The sequence below is a fragment of the Musca autumnalis genome, unplaced genomic scaffold, assembly GCF_047663935.1.
Source record: "Musca autumnalis isolate F117 unplaced genomic scaffold, ASM4766393v1 scaffold_1, whole genome shotgun sequence".
NCBI lineage: Eukaryota > Metazoa > Arthropoda > Insecta > Diptera > Muscidae > Musca > Musca autumnalis.
The window spans coordinates 208531726-208544434 of NW_027411644.1; the positions used below are offsets into that span (position 1 = coordinate 208531726).

At 36.8% G+C, this 12709-nt stretch overlaps 1 protein-coding gene across 1 annotated transcript in view; it reads left to right on the plus strand.

The window, feature by feature from the left end:
* The window catches only part of Pxd (Peroxidase), a 180749-nt gene that overhangs the window by 87620 nt on the left and 80420 nt on the right, over positions 1–12709 (plus strand). Inside the window, exon 2 of the mRNA XM_073960020.1 lies at positions 7896–7955. The gene's annotated coding sequence lies outside the window, so the exon portion shown is untranslated. The remainder of the gene's footprint in view (positions 1–7895; positions 7956–12709) is intronic.

The following is a 12709-nucleotide window of genomic DNA, read 5'->3' on the forward strand; positions in this document are numbered from 1 at the left end:
CGAAATTCAATAAAACATCCAATAAATAGGTACGGTATAAGATAATTATAATCTGTCGACCTGCAACGTAGTCTCGACGTATAAAAATTTCTTAAATGCTTTTTATCAGAAGGCGCGGAATTTTAAACGAAGTTTCCAAAAATAGGAGAAATCTGTTGTAGGTTCTTTTGTTTTCTTAAGAAAAGTCGCACTCGAAATTATTTAACCAAATAACAAAAAGAAAAACTTCGAAATATCCATCCACAAGAATCACTATTGTAGGAAATAACCGTCAGTAAAATATCGAATACTAGATTTGTTCAACAAAATTCGGATGAAAATTGTACTATATCACGTATCATGTTCTCAGGGACCTAAATTTTCTGACCGGACTACACTGGGTAATCACGGGTTATTTTCCTACAATAAGCAATGGACAACAAGTTAACAGGCATACGACGAATATACCCATAAATTTGGAAAAAAGAAACAATCTCGAGCGCAGAACAAAATGAAGATGAAATTTGAAAAGCACGAGAAATGCTAATAGAAAGAAACTACAACAGTTGTTGGTTTAGCCGACTATTTCTCTTTCCCAAAAGAGAGATAAAAAAAATCATCAAAGAGAGCAAGAATTTGTTTTCTCTCACTAAAGTGAGTTGGATTTATCGTTGATAGAAAGAAACAGAAAGATGTTGTTGTTGTAAATTTCTTATTCGAAAATGGAAATGAGAATAATACAACAACAACGTACATAAAACGTTTCTGTTAAACCGTTATTGCAAAGCTTTCATGATTATCTTCATCTTCTTTTTGCACGTGGAGACGAACCGATACAGGTCCAACAACAACATTAATTTCTTATATACATACATACAGGGCTATGGCTATGTATGTGTGCATACAAAGTGCAATGCCAAGAGAATACTTAAAAAGAGAAAGAAATAAATAATTTGCTCTGCTGACGTCGAGGGCTGGATGTAGGAACTGGTTTCCAAAATATAAAGATGACTACTCGGCTTCACCGTCGAGGGATACGAAAAGACTGGTCCCAATACCTCCCGGTCTGTGACCGGTTAGTAATGGGGTACCACAAAGACACAGGAAATATGCACCGACTGTACTATGTTCATATATCAATTAGTCCCAATTTACATTAGGCGAGTTTACTTGCGGCAATTGTCAGTTTGATGGAGAGAGAGGTGAGGTATATGGTAACCCTTTGCCTCTCTACACCCTCTCTCACCCACAAACTGACAATTGCCGCAAGTAAACTCGCCTAATGTAAATTAGGACTTACTTACAGTTGGAGGGCAGGCTTTACCCTTGACACGGACTGACATCTCCTCTTGACTAGCGTTACTTGCAAAAATGTGGATGGAAAAAGCGGCAAACACAATGGTGGTGACGGATGTATTCATGTAATGGTGGTTCTTATGATGTGGCTTCCTTTCGGTTGGAAGGTAAGTGCCATGGACTGATGATATTGGTTTGAGTTGGTTGATGATGTTAATTTTAGCTGTTGCACTCAGACTGATGGTGATGGGATGGAATCGCTATTACTAGGAGTTTGGTTTTATCCTATCTGATAGCGGTGGATGTGAGTAATGCGACTGGTGGTGAAGTGTCGTATTGTGGAGCGCACTGTACTTTAAAACAGGATGGTTGATGCAAACAGCGTTATGTAGCCAATGGAGTCATGCTACACTTTTCCTTTTGTTTAAAAATACCTAACCTCAAAGCCGGAACATGGTTGTTATTGGGCTTAGGCTAAAAAAAGAATGAGCACGGGTACGGCCACACACAGACATCATGTTTAGCATGTGCCTTTTGCTTATAAGAAACACCTTTCACAAATAGAAAAAGAATTTATTTTAAAATAAATTCTGTAAATATCCACTTCACTGTAACTCACCACTTTCTATTAATAAAAATCCAGCAAGATGCAGTGAATTCCAATTAGGTGGAAGAAAATTCCAACTATATTGCAGGAAATTATTGCAGGGACACTATTATGGCGGTTTGCTGCCTTGTTGGATTATTCCAGAAAAAGTAATTTCTGGTTTTCTTCTTGCAATCACTAATCCTTGCACTATTTCGAGGAGATGTTTTCACTTCAGTAATTTTTTTGCAATGACGCCAGATTTGTATGGCAGAAATTTGATGGCCGCGAATTCTCGCCATTTGCATTTCACAGTGATGCCATATTGCCCGAAAACTAAATGTCAACATTTAGTTGGCCGAATTTAATTGACGGCGTTCCTTACGCTGCCGCCGCTTAGCGTACGTTTACATAACCGAAACTCATTGGGTTTCAATGTAAACGGTTAACATAACAAACCCGAACACGTTGGCATAGGCCGGCCGAAGCCATACTGATTCGGGAAGTTAACCGAGGTATGCTAAGGGTGGGGAAGAACCGCGACCCTGATTCAAAGTGAAACAAGAAAATCATAAAAGCTAAAGCCGGGCTAATTATTTTGTTGGCACCATGTGCTGTAAATCTTTGCAATGGTAGAAAAAAAATAATAGGACTTCGATAGGCTCTTCAGTCCTCTTCGCCTACCCCTATTGTTCTATGAGGTAGACTGTCAAACGTAGGAGTGATTGTTGTCAGTTAGAATTTCCTCAAAAAGTTACTCGAGGCCTCTTCAGTGTATTTTTAGATAAGCATAGAACGGCTTTCTAAAAATACACTGAGAAATCGCCAACCAGACAACAATCAGTCCTACGGAAAATGCTCCAACTCAAGGTTGAGCGCTGCCGTCCGAAGGCTCTCCAGACTAACCGCCCCTACAACCTTAAGGTACTTCAGCTGACCTCGAGTCGAACTGAAGACCAGTCTTCGGAAACAGTTAGTCCAGTTCTGTGTACACCCTGTGTGTACGTGAAAACAAACAAAAATATACTACTACTTAAAGCCTGTATATTTTAAGAGAAAGAACTAACAGTCAGTAGTTTGAGCCTATCAAACCCCTCCTGCCGTCTTTTAATCAAAAAGAGAAAAACAAATGTCTTGAGGGCGACGACCCTATGCCTCACGCAATCGGAAATAGAATGGTAACTACCACGGTAGAAAATTCCAGCAAAGTGAATAGTAAATTACTATCACTTCTGAAAAATGTAACAAAAACTAATGCACCACCGATTCCAATTGAAATCTCGAAAGGTTTCCCCAGGTTCCACGACGATGCTTCACATTCAGTTCTCAAACCAGAAACAGAAAAAAAACAAGTTTGCCAAAAGATCTTATCAGTGCAGGTGCCAGAAAAAAAAATGAAAACTAATATGTCTTAAATGCGCCAACAATCGAATAAAAATCAATAATTTAATTTCCAAAAATTTCCAATAATCTCGGGTCAAAATTATTTCATAAAATGTATAAGGTAATTGGTAGAAGGTTAAGGTATCAGCCAGGATAAAAAAAAGAATAATCAACAACAACAAACAATCTTCATACTCTTCCAAAAGCGTGGTCAAAATTTTCCCCAAAAATCTCAATTCTAATAAATCAATATATTAAAGCATCTATAATATCGCAAATCATGCAAATGATCATAAATAATCAACATCAGATGACAATATATTATAAAGCTTTAAAGAAAGTCGAAGTATGAATCTCAAAATGTAGAAGTTTTGTCACAAATTGCAGCTTGACATAAACTCAGGCTTGCAAGACGACTAAAACACTTTCCTTTAAGATGGAATTCAAGAAATGGTATCATAAATTTGATTGACGTTAAGTCGCAATTGAGAAGTTGTAATATAACAACAACTCAAGACATACTGAAAACCAATCAAACAAAAATTCATACACCTAATGTTCAGGAACAATTCCCATTGATGGGAGTTGAACCCAAGACATTGGCTTGTACGTTGGGCGCCATTGTTATGTAACTAGGACGGAGTGTAAAGGGGAATGAGGCATACCAAGATGTCGCTGGTATACACTTGCCATTGAAGGAATTCGGTCTAGCTCAGTGGCCACTCCTGACTAGCCATAAACAAAATTGATTCATTATTAATTCACAATCGCAAACAGGATGCTTTATTTAAAAAAATGATATGATGTTGTTGTTGATATGGGTACCCAAGGTGTTTGTTGGGATACCATGCCCTCCCAATGGATTTTCTACAAAATCCCCAATGAGTCTCATCGATGATGATGACTCCCAATAATTTGGCTTGGCTGACCCTTACCTTTACCTTACCTTATAATGTTCAATTAGAACCTCATAATGATTAATTTCAAAATTCAAAACATGTTTATTTATAACTATTCGTTATAATAAGAACAATCAATAAATGCTTAGAAGTAGTCTTATAGTAAATCACTATTCAATTATTATCTAACTGATAATAAGTTTAAAATCGATTCAATTTATATTCAGTTCAGAAATACATACAAAAATTCAAATTTGCTTCTGCATGTCATTCCCGTTCGGGCCACTGTGCACCAAAATATTTAATACTACCCTCAATTTTTCTACCAAATGAGCTCACTGGATAAAATGCTGAAGGTGAATATCCAATAAGGATAGATGGACGGAGATCATAAATAATGGGATTGACATTATATAATTATCAGGTAAAATGATCAATTAAAACATATGCATATACACTATATGCATGTATAAACTAAAAAAATCGGAAATGTCCGCTTAAAAAAAAGGTATCATTTAGTATTTTGGTTGACCATAAGTCAATTTATAGCTATATTACATTACGTGTATTTCATGTGTATGTTTTGCATTTTTTTGACCTCGTGTAATTCTTTGTGTGTGCGAAAAATGACATTTTATATATGATTTATAATTTTTGCTATTACACCAGTATATGTTTTTTTGTGTGACATAACCTATAAATGTAAACAAATCCTTTATCAAATCGATTTATTTAAGTTTCTTTAAGAAATTATTTCTTTCAGCAAATTTTGCAAATTGCCGCTTTCATCAAAACAAACAAATCAGCTGTTTTCTATTTATTGTACATACAAAAATAGGAAGGGCTCTTAAACGAAAAAGTTACACATGGGTTCACACATCATTTTGATAGATGAAATTTTTTATATGGATCACACTATGTGTACAACATGTAGATGTAAAAAATGCAAAACATACACATGAAATACACGTAATGTAATATAGCTATTAACGCCGAAAAGATTCTTAAAATTGTGTTTATATAGGTCTATATATGCATATATTTTAACAGAGGTATGTGATTGATATGATTTATAAATAAAGATGATGTTCGTGAATTGTAAACATAATTTTATGAAGGTCGAAATTCAATAAAACATCCAATAAATAGGTACGGTATAAGATAATTATAATCTGTCGACCTGCAACGTAGTCTCGACGTATAAAAATTTCTTAAATGCTTTTTATCAGAAGGCGCGGAATTTTAAACGAAGTTTCCAAAAATAGGAGAAATCTGTTGTAGGTTCTTTTGTTTTCTTAAGAAAAGTCGCACTCGAAATTATTTAACCAAATAACAAAAAGAAAAACTTCGAAATATCCATCCACAAGAATCACTATTGTAGGAAATAACCGTCAGTAAAATATCGAATACTAGATTTGTTCAACAAAATTCGGATGAAAATTGTACTATATCACGTATCATGTACTCAGGGACCTAAATTTTCTGACCGGACTACACTGGGTAATCACGGGTTATTTTCCTACAATAAGCAATGGACAACAAGTTAACAGGCATACGCCGAATATACCCATAAATTTGGAAAAAAGAAACAATCTCGAGCGCAGAACAAAATGAAGATGAAATTTGAAAAGCACGAGAAATGCTAATAGAAAGAAACTACAACAGTTGTTGGTTTAGCCGACTATTTCTCTTTCCCAAAAGAGAGATAAAAAAAATCATCAAAGAGAGCAAGAATTTGTTTTCTCTCACTAAAGTGAGTTGGATTTATCGTTGATAGAAAGAAACAGAAAGATGTTGTTGTTGTAAATTTCTTATTCGAAAATGGAAATGAGAATAATACAACAACAACGTACATAAAACGTTTCTGTTAAACCGTTATTGCAAAGCTTTCATGATTATCTTCATCTTCTTTTTGCACGTGGAGACGAACCGCTACAGGTCCAACAACAACATTAATTTCTTATATACATACATACAGGGCTATGGCTATGTATGTGTGCATACAAAGTGCAATGCCAAGAGAATACTTAAAAAGAGAAAGAAATAAATAATTTGCTCTGCTGACGTCGAGGGCTGGATGTAGGAACTGGTTTCCAAAATATAAAGATGACTACTCGGCTTCACCGTCGAGGGATACGAAAAGACTGGTCCCAATACCTCCCGGTCTGTGACCGGTTAGTAATGGGGTACCACAAAGACACAGGAAATATGCACCGACTGTACTATGTTCATATATCAATTACTTACAGTTGGAGGGCAGGCCTTACCCTTGACACGGACTGACATCTCCTCTTGACTAGCGTTACTTGCAAAAATGTGGATGGAAAAAGCGGCAAACACAATGGTGGTGACGGATGTATTCATGTAATGGTGGTTCTTATGATGTGGCTTCCTTTCGGTTGGAAGGTAAGTGCCATGGACTGATGATATTGGTTTGAGTTGGTTGATGATGTTAATTTTAGCTGTTGCACTCAGACTGATGGTGATGGGATGGAATCGCTATTACTAGGAGTTTGGTTTTATCCTATCTGATAGCGGTGGATGTGAGTAATGCGACTGGTGGTGAAGTGTCGTATTGTGGAGCGCACTGTACTTTAAAACAGGATGGTTGATGCAAACAGCGTTATGTAGCCAATGGAGTCATGCTACACTTTTCCTTTTGTTTAAAAATACCTAACCTCAAAGCCGGAACATGGTTGTTATTGGGCTTAGGCTAAAAAAAAGAATGAGCACGGGTACGGCCACACACAGACATCATGTTTAGCATGTGCCTTTTGCTTATAAGAAACACCTTTCACAAATAGAAAAAGAATTTATTTTAAAATAAATTCTGTAAATATCCACTTCACTGTAACTCACCACTTTCTATTAATAAAAATCCAGCAAGATGCAGTGAATTCCAATTAGGTGGAAGAAAATTCCAACTATATTGCAGGAAATTATTGCAGGGACACTATTATGGCGGTTTGCTGCCTTGTTGGATTATTCCAGAAAAAGTAATTTCTGGTTTTCTTCTTGCAATCACTAATCCTTGCACTATTTCGAGGAGATGTTTTCACTTCAGTAATTTTTTTGCAATGACGCCAGATTTGTATGGCAGAAATTTGATGGCCGCGAATTCTCGCCATTTGCATTTCACAGTGATGCCATATTGCCCGAAAACTAAATGTCAACATTTAGTTGGCCGAATTTAATTGACGGCGTTCCTTACGCTGCCGCCGCTTAGCGTACGTTTACATAACCGAAACTCATTGGGTTTCAATGTAAACGGTTAACATAACAATTAAATGTGGAATTTAAGAGCTTTTCAGGATCAACCAACGTGATAATAAATGTTGGGGGACTAAAATATTGCAAAATTGTCTTTTTTACAATTATTTGACAAAATTAAAGGAAAAGTGAACCGAGTCATTCTATTCAAAAATAATATATCCCAATTGATATTAAGAAATTTAGCCGGAGGCAGTTATCATTTTATTTTTTAGAAAAGGTGTTCAAGGATTGCTAATAGCCTCACTTGTCTCTTCTACAAACTGACAATTGCCTCAAGTAAAATGGCTTAAAATAATTTGGGACTATTCAATACACCACAAGGACTATTAGTTGATATACTATGCTAGCCGATAGATTTTCTACTTATTCATATAATTAATTATAATAACATAACTATCTATACATAAATATTAAACATTTTTATAACATGTGGTTAACAACTAGTTTCATATGATATTTGTTTTCTCTTTTCGTTAAAGGTGCTGTCTGTCGCAGATATCCAGTATCCAATTGTTTGCTTTTTATTTATAAAGTGAAAGGTATGTATTTAAGTTGTTCATATTTTTACAATCTCACATGGAAACATATTTGAAAACACACTTGCTATGGAATTGACAGGTATTGAGCATAAATTTTAATAATTTTAAACTGTAATTATGATAATCGATAGACTGATGAACAGACACACACACAATCATAACGAAGTGCAAATTTAGGTAAATAAAATTATGACGGAAGTCAAATAGTAAGAGACATCTGTAGTGCGATTCTGTGACTAGTTAACGACAGATTTAGCGACAATTTTCGGAATAACTCCCATAGTTAACGAACTTTGTTGGTAGGTTAACGACCAAAATTGAGTTTAGCGATAACGGATATAATGTCAACTATTTATTAAACTTTATTTTATTTTCTTTCATATTATCCAAAAAGTTGAAAAATCAAACTACAGATAATTGAACTGATGACTGAGGAATTCAAAAATATTTTTATACCCTATACCACAATGTGGAAAAGGGTATAATAAGTTTGTTTTCCCAAAAATTCATGTAACGCCGCGAAATATTCGTCGTAGACCCCTCATGTGGTATACCAAACTTCATATCTCGACGAGATAAAGCGATTTAGCGATGTGTGTCCGTCCGTCCGTCCGTCCGTCTGTCCATTAAAAATTGTAATCAAGCTAGAGGCCGCAATTATGGACCGATTGTCACGAAATTTAGTATGGAGGTCGGGTTTGGACCAGAATAGAACTGATTAGTTTTTGGCGATGATCGTGAAATGTTAAAGGGATGAAATGGACCAAAAACAAAATTTTTGCTCGATTTTGTAGCCGCTCTGTAGGCCGCAATAATAGTCCGATCGGCGCGAAATTTTAAACGTAGTTTTGGTTTGAGATGAAGAAGTAGCGTGCAAGTCAACGGTATGATCGGATAATATTTAGCGGGTTAAATTGATCAAAACTTTTGTGTGAAAATTGGTAAAATTTCTAATGCACATCTTATAACTTTATCCCAAGAAGACGCGTTTAGTGGTATAGGGTATCACATGGTCGGCCCCGTCCGACTATAGTCTGTTCTTACTTGTTTTTTAAATATAATAGAATTTTAAAAATGTAGCTTTATTGGTATTTGGCAAAATGATACGTTTTGTTGTTGTCGTTTTGAAATCATTTCTTCTTATTACATCATAAATGTTTCCAATACAACTATTGGTCCAGTCCTTCCCACGTCATTTATGATTGCATTTGGTCAGATTACAAATCACTTTTGTTTTGGTTTCTTTTTTACCACTTGCAAAATAAAACCAGAAATTGTTTCCAAAGACTCTCCTACTCCTTTTTTAAGAAAAGAAAACAAAAAACTGAATTTTATGCTATGGTCAATTTCATACATTGATTTTCTTTACATCACATTAATTGATCTGCATACATATGTATGTATGTACGGATGTATGTCTGTATTTGCAGTTAATGAAAGTTGTAATTATGTCGAAAAGAGGCTTGTCCTTTTTATGCATATTTATCGCAATGGCTGGTTGATCCAGACAAGCTTTATTAATGTTTTTCCTACCGGTCATGCAAGTGTTCCACTTTTCACGAAGTCTTGGTACTTGAAAATATATGGTAATTTTTTAATGGAAACATTAAACCTGTCATGTCTTCAAGTATCGAAATAATGAGAACAAGAAAAAATACAAATAATGCTATGCAAATACAAATTGAAATGAATGACAAATTGAAAATTGGGACAAATGTGTGGTTTTAATGTACATAAGTAGTGTGGAACCGACTTGAAGACATCCATGGGATAATGTGCGGTTCTTCAACAACTGAAGACTAGGACGAACAGATCAAAGATATATTTTACGAGCGCTTAGAAGAAACATATGACCGTTGTCCTGCCCATTACATTAAAATTATTCTAGGCGATTTTAATGCCAAAATTGGAAAGGAAAATATCTTTGGCCCAACAGTCGGAAAATTCAGTCTCCACAATGAAACATCTGACAATGGCATGAGGCTGATAGACTTCGCAGCGGCAAAAAACATGGTAGTTAGCAGCACCAGATTTAAACATCTCGACATCCATAAGTGCACCTGGCTGTCTCCAGATCAGAAAACAAGAAATCAAATTGATCACGTTGTGATAGATGGAAGACATTCATCGAGCGTGTTGGATGTGCGCTCGTTCCGAGGAGCAAACATAGACTCGGACCATTACTTAGTTGCAGCAAAGGTACGTACCAGATTAAACATAGCAAACAAAGTACGAACAGGCACAACACGAAAGTTAGACACAGGTAAGCTGCAATCACAACAGATAGCCACAGCATATTCCACTCAACTAGCCCAATTGCTTAATCAAAGCACTCCTTATCCCGATAACATATCAGCGCAATGGCAAAGCATTGCCCACTCCATGCAAACAGCCGCAAAATCCATACTTGGATACCAGAGACCTCAAACTGATGGCTTTGGTACAGGCACCTCCTCCTGTAGAGACCAGCAAGGTAATTTGGTAACCGATAACAGATAGTGTGCTCAGGATATGGAAAGAGTATTTTTCAAACCTGTTGGTATCCAGCGAAGACGACGAAGATACCACAGATCCAATCCTAGAAGATGGTATTGAACGTATACCGCCCAGCCAAGATGAGGTAAAGACAGCAATAAACCGACTGAAGAATAATAAGGCAGCAGGACCAGCCAAGCTGTTCAAAACCGGAGGCGATACGCTGATAAGGTGTATTCATCAGCTATTTAGCACCATCTGGCAAGAAGAACCACTTCCCGACGATTGGAACCTGAGTATCTATGAGTAACTATAGTCTACTCCCGATTGCCTACAAGATCTTGTCAGGGATATTCTGCGAACGACTATGGTCTACGAGATAATTGGGCCATACCAATGCGGCTTTAGACCTGGCCACTCCACCATTAAGCAGATATTTATCCTGCGGCAAATCCTGGAGAAGGCCCAATATATGCAGATCGACACCTACCACCTTTTTGTCGATTATAAAGCAGTCTTCGACAGCCCAAAGGTATTCCAGGCCATGTCTGAATTTGGTATCCCCGCAAAGCTCATTCAGCGTTGTAAAATGACTTTAACTGACACGAGATCCTCAGTTAAAATAGGAAAGAACCTCTTCGAAGAATTTTGTACCAAAAGAGGTTTCAGGCAAGGAGACAGCCTCTCTTGTGATCTCTTCAACATCCTGCTGGAAAAGGTTATTCGAGAGGCAAACGTCAAAAGAAGTGGCACAATCTACACCAATAGCCACGTGTTCCTTGCTTATGCTGATGATATAGACATCATGGGACGATCAGTAAAAGAAGTAACAGATACCTTTATGAAGGTCGAAGGAGAATCTGCTAAAGTGGGTCTGGCGGTAAACGGCGGGAAGACTAAGTTGATGGTGTCGACGCATAGAGATCGGGCCAACTGTTGACGTTTGTTCCTATAATTTTGAGGTAGTAAACGTCAACATTTGTTCGCAAATGGTCCGATTATTGTTATCGATGTAACACCTTCTTATTCCACCATGGGCTGGGGGGGAAATCGCATAATCGATTATCTTGTGACCGATTTTCGAGTTTGCCCATTGATTGCTAACTTGGCGGTTTTACAGTTTTGGCGGTTTTACATTTTCAAAAGAAAACTCAAAAATCGACGAATAATCGATCATAATCGATTTTCTGCGGTTATGAAAAAGTCGAAAGTCGAGTTTTACGACAAGTGAAATAATCGCCTGACCGAAAAATCGCATTTTTAGTTTTAGACCAAAATAGAAAAGTCGACAAATCGATTATTGCTTTCCATTACTTATCCCTAACGTGGTTATATCGACTTAGAATTTTACCCTGATCAAGAATATATACCTTATAGGGTCTCCGGTGAATATTTCGATGTGTTACAAAAGAAATGACAAATTTAGTTATACCATCCATATTATGGTGGAGGGTATAAAAAGAATGCATGTTCAGAGACTGAAACAGCAACGACTGAATTTAAGTGCTGCGTGGCAGCTGCGGGAGAATCGCATATTCTGATGACGACTAGGGGCTGTATTCATGCAGCAACATAATCTCCCTTGTAGTTCCTCACATGGACGAGTCCAGAGCAAACCCTGAGGTGATCCCACTCCATTCATTTATTGCATCTCACCGATGTTTGAGTGTGGTGGATGTAACAAACTGAGAACATCCATATTGATCCGGGGGTTTCCTCCGTTCCGACGCAGACCAAAAGAATTCGGATCAGGCATTCCGGTATATGCTGCTTCCAACACAGAATAACGATACAAATCTAAACATATGTACACTGAGATTGGACCAACTGGCCGGGAAAACGGATATTGTTTTGTTCCAGATCAATTTGATATAGAAGAACCCACTGCCGCGCAGTGTTGCGCTTCCACACGAAAGTGGAAAAAATAGAAGGAGTTGACCTAGGTTGATGAATTTTTGCACAAGTACTTATAAGGGCATAGGAATGAAAAATTTCAACTTTGGTCCATATCGGTTCAGATTTGGATATAGCCCCCACATATATCTTTCCCCGATTTTGCTATAACTCGGCCAATTTTAATCGAATATCCTTAAAAAATAATATGTAATATTTTCTTAGGCTCCTGAATAGATTCATCGATGTTCGTAAAAATCGGTTCAGATTTGGATATAGCTCCCATATATATCTTTCCCCGATTTTGCTATAAATCGCTCAATTTTTGATGAATAGCCTTCAAATTTAACATGGGATGTTTCCTAAGGCCACTCTTCAGTTTCACC